Source organism: Salmo trutta, chromosome 6 (assembly GCF_901001165.1).
Source record: "Salmo trutta chromosome 6, fSalTru1.1, whole genome shotgun sequence".
NCBI lineage: Eukaryota > Metazoa > Chordata > Actinopteri > Salmoniformes > Salmonidae > Salmo > Salmo trutta.
The window spans coordinates 35,632,236-35,648,497 of NC_042962.1; the positions used below are offsets into that span (position 1 = coordinate 35,632,236).

At 43.8% G+C, this 16,262-nt stretch overlaps 1 protein-coding gene across 2 annotated transcripts in view; it reads right to left on the bottom strand.

Moving 5' to 3' along the window:
• Positions 1 to 16,262, bottom strand: part of LOC115195876 (zinc finger protein 438) — a 101,170-nt gene that overhangs the window by 15,407 nt on the left and 69,501 nt on the right. The window contains exon 2 of one of the 2 annotated variants that reach the window (XM_029756203.1): positions 16,083 to 16,179. The gene's annotated coding sequence lies outside the window, so the exon portion shown is untranslated. Of the gene's footprint in view, positions 1 to 16,054; positions 16,180 to 16,262 lie in introns of both variants that reach the window. The other variant, XM_029756204.1, reaches the window with a different exon arrangement.

Genomic DNA, 16,262 nt, shown 5'->3' on the forward strand with positions numbered 1-16,262 from the left:
GGCCTGCGGCAGCCTGGTGTTCTCAGAAAACCAGTCGTACTCTCAGAACCTCAGACAGCCACGGTGGGGCCCAGACAGGAGGAGTATGAGCGTAGGCGGTTTCCGCCTTCTGATAGTGTCTGAAGGGCACAACACTCAAAACAGGTGTTAACCTCATTAGGGTAGAGGGCACTATTTTCACCTCCGGATGAAAAGCATGCTCAAAGTAAACTGCCTGCTACTCAGGCCAGAAGCTAGGATATGCATATAATTGGTAGATTTGGATAGAAAACACTAAAGTTTCCAAAACTGTTAAAATAATGTCTCTGAGTATAACAGAACTGATATGGCAGGCAAAAACTTGAGGAGAATCCATCCAGGAAGTGCCATTACTTTGAAATGGCTGTTTTTCCAATGAAAGCCTATCCACCATTTAAAGGGATAGGACCCAGATTCCATTCCCTATGGCTTCCACTAGTTGTGAACAGTCTTTAGACATTGTTTCAGGCTTCTATTCTGAAAAATGAGAGAGAATGACCACTTTGAGTGAGTGGATAGTGGGATGTCCACAGAGCTGTTTCCTGCGCGCGCGCGACCGAGAGCGCACCTTTCTTGTTTTTCTTTTATATTGACGACACTATTGTCCGGTTGAAATATTATCGACTATTTAGGCTAAAAACAACCTGAGGATTGATTATAAACGTTGTTTGACATGTTTCTACAAACTTTACCGGTACTATTTGGAATTTTCATCTGCCTGTTGTGACCGCCTTTGAGCCATTGGATTACTGAACAAAACACGCCAACAAAAGGGAGGTTTTTGGATATAAAGAGGGACTTTATCGAACAAAACAAACATTTATTGTGTAACTGGGAGTCTTGAGTGCAACCATACGAATTTCATCAAAGTTAAGTGATTCATTTTATTGCCATTTCTGACTTTTGTGACTAATCTACTTGGCTGGTAACTGTATGTAATGTTTTGTGTGCTGGGCGCTGTCCTCAGATAATCGAATAGTATGCTTTCGCCGTAAAGTATTTTTGAAATCTGACACCGCGGTTGGATTAACAAGAAGTTAATCTTTAAGCTGATGTTTTATGAATTTTTATTATGAGTATTTCTGTTTTTGAATTTGGAGCTCTGCAATTTCACCAGATGTTGGCCAGGTGGGATGGTAACCTCTCTAGGGGGTGTGGGATGCTAACACACACACACACACACACACACACAACCTTACAGTTTATCATAACACAATTTATTAACCCTTTAAAAAGGTATGAGGCCTTGGTTTAACCCCTTCATTAGCTAGCTAACATTAGGCTATAACTATCAATGCGAAATGGCATTCTGAGAAAACATCCCTAGTGTTATACACACTTCATACACGTAAGTTCATGTTAGCTAGCTAGCAAGCCAGCCATCTAACCTCAGCTAACGTTAGCTAGCTAACAGCAAGCTTTAACTTGGGGTCTTTTGTTTAGACATGTCACGTTAACATTAGCTAGCTAAAAATTGAACTATAATTCCAATCCATAGAGTAACGTAACTAACAATACAAACCGATTGTCATAGCTAGCTAAAGTTAACCAAATAGGTTAAATGTTAGCTACCAAGCCAGCCAGCCATCGAACTCCAGCTGGCTAGCTAACAGCAAGCTTTAATTTGCAATGTAAACAACTTTGACAAAATTAGAAACGTATAATATCTGAAACTGTAGCTAGATTCTTACCCGTATACATGGACGAAAGCAGACTGCAACCCCTTTTATTAAATAAGACGTCCAGTGTTGTTTCCGTTTAGTTTGCACAGCTCGTTTGGCCCGTTGTCTTCCACTGATTTCAAAACTCTGTCAACTTCTTCCGTGACAACAACACTGTTGATCGCCGAGTCAGAGTGAGTCAACATGGCACGATCGTCCTCCAGAAATTCTTCCCACTGATCTTTGTCGATAGCGCCTGATAAATTCAGGGTAGCAATTTTATTGAGAGCAGTAGCAACATATTTGCAGTTCTCCATGGCTAACGTTATATCTTTCAAAAAACTGCCGTAGAAAGGATTATCTACACATATCGAGCAGCTCATTTTATAGACACAAGATGCTACACTGCAGAGCAATCTGAAAGTCATCTTTCGTCATTATCTCAGCCAATCATGGTTGGCGGGAAAGTTTCTTCCTTTTTCGTTGGCTAAACCAACTAGGCTCGTAATTTAACAACTTTATTCATATTTAGAGATGGCATAAAAGTTTTATTAAGGCACATGAAAGTTCTGCGAAGGCATTTCTGCCAAAAAAGCATTTTGATCAAACTTTTTTTTTAACGTTCAAACGGCTCCCCTGTGAAGTCGTGACTTGAGACATATGCCTAGTTTCCTGAATCGGGTCACAAATGTGATGTGACCGTTGAGTCAAGGTAATCCCCTGTTATACACTCTGGATATGCTTTGGTAGTACCCAACTTGCTAACTACCATCAGGTCCGAATGGCCTTGTACTCTATTGGCTCTATTGTCCCTCTAACCACTCTGACGTCAATGCAAATGCAATCGAAAATCACATCAAACAATTATCATCAAAACAGTATCATACTTTCAAAACCCACCTCACTGTGATGATCAATTTGAAGAAAGAAGTTCTACAGCAGGTTGAAACAGTGTAATGGACAGCGCTTTCTAAGGTGATGATTTAATTCAGAATGCCCGAAAGAAAAACCTGAATTAAAATGATGATTGTGCAGTTATACAATACATAGCCTACCGCATATTACACAAGAAAAACATAAAACAGAACTGATTTAAGATGTCTTTGGTACATAATTGGTCTAGCCTTCACTCCAAAATTAAACAAATTATAGTAATCACCTTTGAGTGTGGACAGTATTATTATTAGTGATGCACCGATATGACATTTTTGGCCGATACTGATATCCAATATTTCCCTTCCCGATTCCGATAACCGATAAACATTTTTGCTACCTTTTAACATATACCAACACAGGGGTGTGATCATTCTACAGTGGTCCCTGTAGCGTACGATCAAACTGGTGTGATTAGAACGCGTACTTAGAACGTCCAGTTTCGAATGATGCAACAATCAGCATTTGAGCTGGGCATTTAGTTTTTTCAGAAATATTTTGCACAAACACAGTCCTTAAGTTATGTCCAGAATGTGAGTAGTTTATTTTTGGATGCAATCCATGTTCAGACATTCACAGAAGTAGCTACAGCATAACACAATCATCCAAACCTGGAAAAATGTAGGCTACATTTGTCCTGGTGCTAACTGAGGAAAGACTGAAATAATGCAAGCGGTCATATTTTATAACTTTGGGCTAACAAACTACAATACGAATTAGCTAATAGCAATTACTACTATCACATCATGGGTGAGCTCACCATTGTTCGAAATAATTGAGTAAAACACTTTCTAGAAATCGAAAGTAATCCGACAATGGGTAGTTTGTGCGCGCCGCCATGCTTGTTTTTTTCACATCAACCAAAGATAACAAGAGACAAGATGAGTTGTCTGTTTACAGTATGCATGTTGAAGGGGGTGTGTCATCTACGATCATCCACTTCCCTTCATTCACTTCTGGAAGTTTAACCGAAAGATGAGTGAACCATTCTTCACCTCATTATAACATCTTTGGTCTGGCAGATTACGTGACACCCAGAATGCATTGTATAACGTCAACAAACATGGCGCCACACATAGCTGGCAAATAGCTTAGCTCATTATAAATCAGTACAACCTTCAAAAAAGTATTTTACACACATCATAGGTGTCCATTACAATATATGAAATAATCGGAATGCATTATTTGTCACTAGTAATTGAAAACATGTGAATAAAAATGTAAATACATTATCTTCCACACATACATATACTGTATCGCCTACAGTAGAAACGACAACACGATATACAGAAAATAAGGAACTTACTTTGATAGGAACACACACATCCAAAGTTATTATGGGTAAGGAAAACAACAAGGAAGGCAAAGCGAGCGCCAGCAAGAAAATGTTCCAATTCTTGCAAGACTGCGCAAATATATGCATACTTGATCTGCGCAAACATGAGTGGAGTGCGGTGGGTTCTCCTGGAAGAGAGAAGTTTATCCGGCTCAGTAAAGCCTTAAACATAAATTGTCCGCAACGCTGAAATGTACTACTTCTATGTGAATTAACGAGGTGGATCACACCTCACAATTCAAACTGTTAGAAAATACAACTTGTTAGAAAATATATTGAAATTGACAAGTTGAACCACAGCCTATAGACAATTAGCAGGTAGCGCGTGTTAACTGTCCTGTTGCGTAACAATCACATTTTGGAACAGTGAGTGCATTCTGACATCACGTGCATATAACAACTCACACTGGGGCGACCGTTAGAGATATTTGGAACTCACGGGTGAAAAGGATAAGCCTGCTAGTACAGTTAAATAGCTGAAACACACACACACACACACACACACACACACACACAAAAGTTATTTTGTTGGCATTTACACATGTCCCCATTAACGGTAAAACATAATCAAAACCTATTTCTTTCACTTACTTGCTGTGCTGTTTCGTTGTTAATTTGTTCAGTCATTTCATTCTCAAACAGGATTTCATCATAAACTCAGCAAAAAAAGAAACGTCCTCTCACTGTCAACTGCGTTTATTTTCAGTAAACTTAACATGTGTAAATATTTGTACTCACATAACAAGATTCAACAACTGAGACAAACTGAACAAGTTCCACAGACGTGACTAACAGAAATGGAATAATGTGTCCCTGAACAAAGTGGGGGGGTCAAAATCAAAAGTAACAGTCAGTATCTGGTGTGGCCACAAGCTGCATTAAGTACTGCAGTGCATCTCCTCCTCATGGACTGCACCAGATGTGCCAGTTCTTGCTGTGAGATGTTACCCCACTCTTCCACCAAGGCACTTGCAAGTTCCCAGACATTTCTGTGGTGAATGGCCCTAGCTCTCACCCTCCGATCCAAAAGGTCCCAGACGTGCTCAATGGGATTGAGATCCGGGCTCTTCGCTGGCCATGGCAGAACACTGACATTCCTGTCTTACAGGAAATCATTGTGGCATTGTCATGCTGGAGGGTCATGTCCGGAATAGCCTGCAGGAAGGGTAATACAAGAGGGAGGAGGATGTCTTCCCTGTAACACACAGCGTTAAGATTGCCTGCAATGACAAAAAGCTCAGTCCGATGATGCTGTGACATACCGCCCCAGACCATGACGGACCCTCCACCTCCAAATCGATCCCGTTCCAGAGTACAGGCCTCGGTGTAATGCACATTCCTTCGACGATAAACGCGAATCCTACCATCACCCCTGGTGAGACAAAACCGCGACTCGTCAGTGAAGAGCACTTTTTGCCAGTCCTGTCTGGTCCAGCGACAGTGGGTTTGCGCCCATATGCGACGTTGTTGTCAGTGATGTCTGGTGAGGACCTGCCTTACAAGCCCTCAGTCCAGCCTCTCAGCCTATTGCGGACAGTCTGAGCACTGATGGAAGGATTGTGCGTTCCTGGTGTAATTCGGGCAGTTGTTGTTGCCATCCTGTACCTGTCCCGCAGGTGTGATGTTCAGATGTACCAATCCTGTCCAGGTGTTGTTACATGTGATCTGCCACTGCGAGGACGATCAGCTGCCTGTCCTGTCTCCCTGTGGTGCGGTCTTCGGCGTCTCACAGTACGGACATTGCAATTTATTGCCCTGGCCACATCTGCCGTCCTCATGCTTCCTTGCAGCATGCCTAAGGCACATTCACACAGATGAGCAGGAACCCTGGGCATCTTTCTTTTGGTGTTTTTCAGAGTCAGTAGAAAGGCCTCTTTAGTGTCCTAAGTTTTCATAATTGTTACCTTAATTGCCCTGTTAGTGTCTGAACGACCGTTCCACAGGTGCATGTTCATTAATTGTTTACGTTTCATTGAACAAGCATGGGAAACAGCGTTTAAACCCTTTACAATGAAGATCTGTGAAGTTATTTGGATTTTTACAAATTATCTTTGAAAGACTGTCCCTTTTTCAGGACTCTTTTCTTTTTTTGCTGAGTTTACATGTCAAGCAGTGAAGTTTCAGCTCTGTCTGTCCGTGGCCTCATGTCGTGGGTCCTCTTCGTCGGAGCGCACTGTCACTGTGTCCGTTTTCATCTTGTCCAGCTGTGTATGTAACATTTGACGTAAACCCGGTTTCTTGTCTGCATCGAAGTAGAGGTCCTTGTACCTAGCATTGAGCATGGTGGCGACACAGCAAAGAGGCTCAGAGAGAATGCCACCGAATCGCTTTTCACAGCCTCTAGTGCAAGTTTTAACCCAACGGTCAGTGTCGGCAGTTTGGTTGAGCAGGCGTTTCAATACCATGACAGAGGGTATCATGTCTGCTGCAGACACAGTTGATGAGCTTATTTCGAGTCAGTTCTTCGAATGGAGCTAGGAGTGTGTTCATGTTTCAAACATGTTCTCAAATGCCATTGAAATGGCAGAAGCAGTATGAGAACCAGCACATTCTTGAGCATGCAATACGGCTCTGCTCAGTATGAAATCCTCATCGACCCACTGTGCTGTCAGACTCAGAGTGCTCATGGGGTGGACATCACTGGTCCAAATGTCAGTCGTGAAGCTAATAGCAGTGAAGCCCATAGCAAGTAGCTAATGGATGTGCGTTTCAACAATACTGTAACTCCAGTAGGGCAACATCTGAAAAATAGCGCCCACTTGGTAGTGTGTAACGGGGCTCGAGGTGCTCGACCAGTCAGCGAAAGCCAACATCATCCACGAGAGGGAACGGTTGATTGTCAAGGGCAATGCATTCCATTATCTTGGCGTTAATGGATTTCGCCTTTGAGAAATGTTGTTACTCTTTCAAATGACTGCTCGACTTGAACTTGTTTCGTTGTTGGAAGTGTGCGCTTAGTTTTTTTCTGCCTGTGTCTCAGATGCTCATATTAGGCACATGTTCCACTATAAAACCCTGTTCCTGCCCATTTGATAATATTCAATTCTAAATTGAAAAAAATTTGACAGATTATTAAAGACAAGATTAAATTGAGAATAGTCTGATCGGTGAAAATATGATGAGAACAGCTGTGCAGCCGGAGCTTTTTTTCTCCATACTTTCTCAAATCATCAATAGCCTATAGTTGCACCATGCAGCTCATATATGTTTTGATTTCTAAGACAGTCTAAGTTCTGTATCATTCACAACTAAATTTGCCAATTAACTCTAAATCTAGCATATAGGACCTGTTACATCAAATTATCACTTTTACGCCCTCGCTCCATAATAGGAAAAATATCCTTTCTATGTCATTCAGCTCAATTATATTATTCTTACTATAAAATCATATAAAATAATGTCACAGGACTTATAAGCATATCTTCTCAGCTAAATGAACCAGCCTACAGCATGGCGCATAGCCAAATAACATAGGCCTACAGAAGGCCAACTCATATTTTGTTCTTCTGAAATACATTTTCTTCATATCATGTTTCTTTAGACCTGACTAAAATAAATATTTTATGTATTATGGTGCATATTAAATTAATTTATTAGACTTTTTAAAATGTAGATGTTACAAAGGCGTGCATCAGTGGCTTGTATGCATGGAGGCCTGGAGATGCTAGACATGTTTATGTTAATTATCAGTAAATTACCATGAGATCGGCAGTATTTTGCATGCCAATAACCGGCTGACAAAATGTCATAAATATAAATACCGGGGTACGGTAGTTGATGCCAGGCACATCGGTTTGAGCCAAGAACTGCAACGCTGCTGGGGTTTTCATCGTTACAGTTTCCTGTGTGTATCAAGAATGTTCCACTACCCAAAGAACATCCAGCCAACTTGACACAACTGTGGGAAGCATTGGACTCAACATCGACCAGCATCCCTGTGGAACGCTTTCGACACCTTGTAGAGTCCATGCACCGACAAATTAAGGCTGTTCTGAGGGCAAAGGGTAGGGACGGTGCAACTCAATGTTAGGAAGGTGTTCCTATTTGGTATACTCAGTGTACATGCCCTATGGTCAAAAGTAGTGCACAACATATGAAATTGGGTGCCATTTAGGACATAGCCCATGGTATACAGTCCCATGCAGAGTGGACATACAGGAACAGAAGCATACCACCGTATGTCATTAGCTGTCACCTGAACAGATCAATAAGAGAGAAATGGGATTCCAATTACGATCTTGCCGCTTGGCTCTGAATAGGGATGTGGATCAATCAATATCCAACTCAATGGAGGGTGGAAAGAGGATAAACCCTCAGCATTCTGAATTCCGCCAAAAGAGCCTATGTAGCCTATTGTTTTTTCAAATGATGTTTACAAGTAATTTATTTTTTAAGCAAAATCTTGCTTAATTGATACAGTAGTGAAGATATTCTGTCTACTTTTGTGATACAATCGGATCTGTTCAAGCCGACCTCCATGTGTAATGTGCTCCTTCTAAAATGCCAAATATGGCTGTAGACTTCCATATACTAGAGTGACAATTCTGTCGGAAGGAGCCACCACGGACAGAGAGGTATTCATTTCCTGTGCAGAAGAGGAGAGGAGAAAGGCAGGATGCTGCAAACCAGCCAATCAACTTTGACCTGGCCTTGTTGTTGACGAGGACGTGTGTGTGTGTGTGTGTGTCATTTCCATTACACTGTTAGGGTTCTTTCACGGCTACACACGCACACACGTCCTGTCCTCCTGGATTTTCGAAGTCTTGTGCGTGTGTGTTTTTGTGTGTGTGTCACACCAACAGTCCCGTCTATCACCAGGCCTAGGTGATGTCACGTCCGGGTTAGAAGAGAGAGAGATAGAGCGAGAATGTGTTTTTTTCTCAGCTCTCTGGATGTGTCCCAAATGGCACCCTATTTTCTATATAGTGCACTATATGGGTACTGATCAAAAGTAGTGGACTATAAAGGAAATAGGGTGCCATTTGGGAAGCAAACTCTGGATGAGACCAACATTTCCAGAGGGTTAAGGAGCAGGAAGTGTGTGTTAGTCTTCTAACAGTGTTCCACACTAAACCTTTACCTGACCTTTCACTTCTCTAACACATTTGGACCCATTGTGTCTCAAATGGCACCCTATTCCATATGTAGGGCACTACTTTTGACCAGGGCCCATAGGGCTCGGGTCAAAAGTGGTGCACTATGGAATAGGGTGCCATTTGAGACGCAAACGTAGAATAGGTCAGACATTACTAAAGAGTGGTAAGGCAGAGGGGGGGGGGGGGGGGGTTGTGCTGTCAGTTGTTAGTGGAGGTAGAGAAAATATATAGATGTGAGCCTAACTAGTATAGAAAGATTTCAAAGCACAAGACGGAAGGGCAGTAACAAGTGATGTGCTGCTCTCCTTACAAAGTAGACTTTCCGACAGACAGACAGACAGACAGACAGACACAGACAGACACACAGACACACAGACAGACACACACACCTCTCCTCTAGTGCTGGCTCCCAAACTATTTTAATGAAGTTCTCCCCCAGTGGGGGAAAGTGATGCTGTGGCAACCTTGAGAGGGACACTAAGAAAACACCTGCTTCTCCAGTCCCACCTTAATGATCACGCTACAGAACACAACCAACAACACATCACAGAACAGTAGAAAACATCAAAACAACGCTAGGGTGGAAGGAATCTCGTGGCCTTCTAATTTTAGGCACTATGTACTGTGTACAGTACACAGATTAAATGGTAGAGCATGGGGCGCAGTCAGAGAGGTGGGGAAGTTCTCCATCTCTCTGTGATGTAGGATCTCCTTACAGGAAGTGAGCCGGGAAGGAGTTGTTGAGATCAGGGGGAGCTAGCTAAAGGAAAGGAAAGCGTCACTGGATCTATAGCATTCCAACACCTCAGATGCAGGTCTGCCAGCCAGGTCAACTGAAGTTTGAGGGGGAGCTCTCTCTGCTCACAGTCGGTGAACAGGTAGGAGCTGAATTTATACAGAATGAACAAAAGCGGTGGTTGTGTTCATGAAAAGAGTTGACTGCAGGCTGATTGTTAGTGGAATATTTGTTGTTTCAATCCGTAGGCAAGTGTTCATATTTCTGAACAACAATGAATAACAGTTAAATGTGCATTTTAAAGTAAGGCATGGCGAGAGGCTCTATGCGGGGTTTGCCAGCAAAGACAGTCTGCAGTGTTTTGAGTGAGGTGATTTGGGGCATAATTTTTTACAATTTTTAAATGTAACCTTTATTTAACTAGGCAAGTCAGTTAAGAACAAATTCTTATTTACAATGACGGCCTACACCAGCCAAACCCGAACGATGCTGGGCCAATTGTGCACCGCCCTATGGGACTCCCAATCACGACCAGTTGTAATAAAGCCTGGATTCGAACCATGGTGTCTATAGTGACGCTTCAAGCACTGAGAAGGCAAATACCCTCACGGCACGAGTGCCTTCCATTGCTGATGCCTGAGTGATGGACTGTGCCATCCCCGCAGCCTCTGCAATGGATTAGTCCACTGAGACAGGCACGAATCAGACAGGTGTCTTGTGTTTGAAAAATATAAATAATTTGCAACTGTTTGACTAAAGAAATCTCAGTCGACCAACAGCCTAATACAACATGTGTAGACCTTACAGTGAAATGCTTACCTACGAATCCCTAACAAACAATGCAGTTAAAAAAATACAGATAAGAATAAGAAATAAAGCAACAAGTAATTAAAGAACAGCAGTAAAATAACGAGACTATATACAGAGGGGTACCGGCACAGAGTCAATGTGCGGGGGCACTGGGTTAGTTGAGGTAATATGTACATGTACGTAGAGTTATTAAAGTGACTATGCATAGATGATAACAACAGAGAGTAGCAGTGGTGTACAAGAGGGGGAAGAGGGGCAACGCAAATAGTCTGGGTGGCCATTTGATTAGATGTTCAGGCTTGGGGGTAGAAGCCTCTTGGACCTAGTACCGTTTGCCGTGCGGTAGCAGAGCGAACAGTCTATGACTAGGGTGGCTGGAATCTTAGACAATGTTTAGGGTCTTCCTCTAACACCGCCCGGTATAGAGGTCCTGGATGGCAGGAAGCTTGGCTCCAGTGATGTACTGGGCCGTTCGCACTACCTGCTGTAGTGCCTTGCGGTCTGAGGCCGAGCAGTTGCCATACCAGGCAGTGATGCAAACAGTCAGGATGCTCTTGATGCTGCAGCTGTAAAACCTTTTGAGGATCTGAGGACCCACGCCAAATCTTTTCAGTCTCCTGAGAGGGAATAGGTTTTGTTGTGCCCTCTTCACGACTGTCTTGGTGTGCTTGGACCATGTTAGTGTGTTGGTGACGTGGACACCAAGAACTTGAAGCTCTCAGCCTGCTCCACCGTAGCCCTGTTGATGAGAAAGGGGGAGTGCTCGGTCCTCTTTTTCCTGTAGTCCACAATCATCTCCTTCGTCTTGATCACATTGGGGGAGAGGTTGTTGCCCTGGCAACAGGTCTCTGACCTCCCTATAGGTTCGTCGTCTCGTCGTTGTTCAGACCTACCACGGTTGTGTAATCGGCAAACTTAACAATGGTGTTGGAGTCGTGCCTGGCCGTGCAGTCATGAGTGAACAGGGAGTACAGGAGGGAACTGAGCACGCACCCCTGAGGGGCCCTTGTGTTGAGGATCAGCGTGGCGGATGTGTTGTACCTACCCTTACCACCTGGGGGCGGCCCGTCAGGAAGTCCAGGATCCAGTTGCAGAGGGAGGCGTTTAGTCCCAGGGTCCTTAGCTTAGTGATGAGCTCTGAGGGCACTATGGTTTTGAAAGCTGAGCTGTAGTCAATGAATAGCATTCTCATATAGGTGTTCCTTATGTCCAGGTGAGAAAGGGCAGTGGGGAGTGCAATCCATCATCTGTGGATCTGTTGGGGGGGTATGCAAATTGGAGTGGGTCTAGGGTTTCTGGGATAATGGTGTTGAAGTTAGCCATGACCAGCCTTTCAAAGCACTTCATGGCTACAGGCATGAGTGCTACGGGTTGGTAGTCATTTAGGCCAGTTACCTTAGTGTTCTTGGGCACAGGCACTATGGTGGTCTGCTTAAAACATGTTGGTATTACAGACTGACAGGGAGAGGTTGAAAATGTCAGTGAAGACACTTGCAAGTTGGTCAGCACATGCTCTCAGTACACATCCTGGTAATCCGTCTGGCCCTGCGGCCTTGTGAATGTTGACCTGTTTAATGGTCTTACTCACATCGGATGCAAAGAGCGTGATCACAGTCTTCCGGAACAGCTGGTGCTCTCATGCTGTTTCAGTGTTATTTGCCTCGATGCGAGCATAGAAGTAGTTTGACTCATCTTGTAGGCTCGTGTCACTGGGCAGCTCCGGCTGTGCTTCCCTTTGTAGTCGGTAATAGTTTGCTCCGAAGAGCGTCAGAGTCGGTGTAGTATGATTCGATCTTTGTCCTGTATTGATGCTTTGCCTGTTTGATGGTTTTCGTCGGAGGGCATAGCGGGATGTCGTATAAGCTTCCGGGTTAGAGTCCCGCTCCTTGAAAGAGGCAGCTCTAGCCTTTAGCTCAGTGATGTTGCCTATAATCCATGGCTTCTGGTTGGGGTATATACAGTTGAAGTCGGATGTTTACATACACTTAGGTTGGAGTCATTAAACTTGTTTTTCAACCACTCCACAAATGTCTTGCCAAAACTATAGTTTGTTAACAAGTCGATTAGGACATCTACTTTGTGTATGACACAGGCAATTTTTCCAACATTTGTTTACAGAGATTCTTTCATTCTTAATTCACTGTATCATAACTCCAGTGGGTCAGAAGTTTACATACACTAATTGAGGTGTAGTATCATGAGATACTCTACACCTCAGGTGGGCAATAGTTCGAGACTTCCTTAGATATCGTGCACCAGCTGTTATTTATTTACAAAAAAGACATAGTCCGCTGTTCTCTCTTGCTTGTTGAGTGTATAACCAGCCAGCTGTATGTTGATAGTATCGTCGTTCAGCCACAACTCCGTGAAGCATAAGATATTACAGTTTTGAATGTCCCGTTGGTAGTTTAATATTCCGAGTAGGTCATCGATTTTATTCTCCAAAGATTGCACATTTGCTAGCAGAATGGAAGGAAGTAGGGGTTTATTTGATCGCCTAAGAATTCTCAGACGTCAGCCTGCCCTCCGTCCCCTTTTCTTGGCCTCCTCTTCATGCAAATCACAGGGATCTGGGCCTGTTCCCAAGAAAGCAGTATATCATTCACATCAGGCTCATCAGACTCGGAAAAAAAGGATTCTGCCAGTCTGTGGTGAGTAATCGCAGTCCTGATGTCCAGAAGTTATTTTTAGTCATAAGAGACAGTAGCGGCAACATTATGTACAAAATAACACAATCGGTTGGGGACACGTAGAACGTCTGCCTTCTACTCCGGCGCCATTTTATTATCACAATCTGCAGTGCCTTAGACCGCAGCACCACTCGGGAGCAGCGGTGCCCACATTAAGGCCGTAGACAAGGTGAGGGTACAAGCGCCAGTTGGGGAAATGAAGGTCAAGGGGGCCATGAGGCGCTGGCAGCAGACGCTGGGCCTAGTCATGCTATAGATGGCGGTGTAGATGAGGCTGGGCCTAGTCAGGCTATGCTAGTGGACGAGGAGAGTATAGTGGGGAAGGGTAGGCGACTAGGGGGCTGGAGGAGGGTGTCATGTGGAAGAGGAAAATAAGTGGGAGAAGAAAGGAGGTGGGAGGTGAGAGGCTGGTGTGGTCAAAGGCACCAAAGAACAGTGGGGACCATATACGTACGGTCCCCACAGTGACCGTACGTATATACCCCAAGGGCAGGAGGTCAGGTTGGGAGATGGAGACGAGGAAGACGAGTCTGAGGAAGAGGACGATAAGGAAGGCTTTCTTTTCAGACTCCTCCTCAATGGGTCCAGAGCTGACAGCCAGTCATGCAGATGGGTCAAGCATTTTTTTGCGATCTGGGAAAGTTTGTAAGATCAGTACAACACACTGTGAAAAATGAGAGTTATGGTGTCCTCTCACCCAGGAAACGTTTAAGGTTGAGGATGTGGGACACAACCTTGCTTAAGGGTCTACCTTCAGACTGTTTAAATGAATAATTTTCATGATATACGGTTGTAGAAGGGGTGAGGTTTTGGTTATTGTGATGTTGTTTAGTATCGTGGGTAGAGGGTAAGCTGAGTATGCAGCCTTTTTTTTGAAGGGGGGTGGTGAGGATTTAATGATATGAAAATGTATCATTAAAGAAAGTCTCTCTCTCTCCCTCAAGCAGGTTCAGGGACGTGAGGAACAGAGAGACCAATAAACAGAGAGGACGGGAGGAGAAATTAACATCCCTCAATCCAAGGGCAGTGTACCACTATCAGCAGACTGGGTGGTGAAGGACAGAGTGGCATTGGCTTTGACTACACCAAGGCACCTCAAGGAGCTGTTTGAAGTGAAGGGCAGCTTCATGCTTCAGAGAAGGGTGATCTTAACGGTGGGGCTGTGGTAGTGCTAGATGCACCAGGTATAGGTAGCAGAGGGGCTAAAGTAAGAGGCACACTGACTCGGTCCTCTCTTCTTTAATGATGACTGCTCCCTGAGATCAAAGGAATATGCAGATCATCCCACAGGTTCTCCTCCTCTAAGAGGTGATGTGAAGTTTCTAAAAGCAGGTCACCTCAAGTTAAGGCAACATTCTCTTACTTTACATCGAGTAGCCTGGAGTATTAGTACTTATTATATAGAACCTCACACTAGTATAAAAATGGGTCTTGTGGCTCTGTTTTAGCACCTGTTTACAGATGAAAGCTTAGCTCAAATTCCATACACTAACAAAGACAGACATGCATGCATTTGCAAACACATGAACACACACACACACACACACACACAATAAAGACCCAGAAACAGCCCACACAGCCTTCACAGACAACGCAGCAGCCTCCTGTTTGTGCGCGTGTTTGTGCCTGTGCATTAATGCATACTGAATGTCTTAACTGAATGAGAGCAATTTTGTCTGTTAGTGCTGAAGAATGACACTCAAGACCTGGGTTCAAATTGTATTTGAAATCTTTCAAATACTTTAACTGTTCTTGTTTGAACTTGCCTGGCGCAATGGAACAAATGGAATAGCTCAGAAACTGCAAAACCCACCAGTCTGACACTCCAATCAAACGCAAAAAATATTTGAATATAAATCAAATACCACTTAAACCCAGGTCTGGTTAGTTAGTGCTGTACTGAAGAACACAGTGCTCATTCCTGAGGTATAGGGAGGGAAATGTGAAAGCCTGTCTCTCTCTCTCACACAAAGTTAGAAAAGGTTACTACACTAATTGAGCAGCTGCTCCAGAGTCTTTGATGGGCATTAGAACCTGGGAAACATTGTCTGGCAAGATCAAAGGGAACCCTGGATAATTACTGTAGTTACCTTCAGTGATGCTGTTAAATTAACCACAAACACACAGATAGACAGACACAACCTTACCCTCACTAGCTAGCTTTATGGTGGGGGGGTAAGCACTGCGCTAGGTTAGATAGACATAGGAACGGACTGTACTAGGCTCAAGAGAGGAGAGCAGGCATAAAGCAGAGGGAAAACAGTGGCTTTGTCTCAATCGAGGCAGCTAGCTTCCTTTCCTTGTGACCTTTCCTCCATGAACACTGACCTGTCACGGCAGGACAGGTGAAAGCCATTCAGGATAAACTAATCCAGTCCTTTCAGCCATTACAGTAAGGCATTGATGGAAAAAAAGAAAACGGGAGATGGTGAAAGATGTGATGGCTGAGTTAGATTATCTATTTTTAGAACGAGGTCAATGATAGCTGAGGGATTTGACTCTCCTGTGAGGAGGAGAGAGGAGGATCACACAGAGAAGAGGAGATGTGGACGGCTCATTTGGCGCTCTTTTGCTCTGGCTGTCTGTGTAAACAGGACATGAGGAGAGTAGAGGAACACTTATCCCTGCCCTGAACATGAAGAGGTATGGTACACTTTTAGGGGTTTCTCCGTCTTCACGTAGACCTAGTTATTTTACGTGACCAAACAGTGCCTGTTGGACATACAAAGATGTAGACATATCTTTGTGATGCCTGGAGAAGCGTTTATGATTACCAATGGGCTTGTTCCGTCCTCTTCCTACCTCTGTTGTGGCCCCTACTTCCTGTGTTGTGGCACCTCCTCTCTCCCAGCGGCAGTGACAGGGGTCTGATCCTCTCCCTGACCCTCTCCACGGTCCCCTGGAACACAAACACAACAAGACAACTGAGTGCACTGTACTGAATGAATGAAACTAAATATACTACTGTAAAATCACATTATT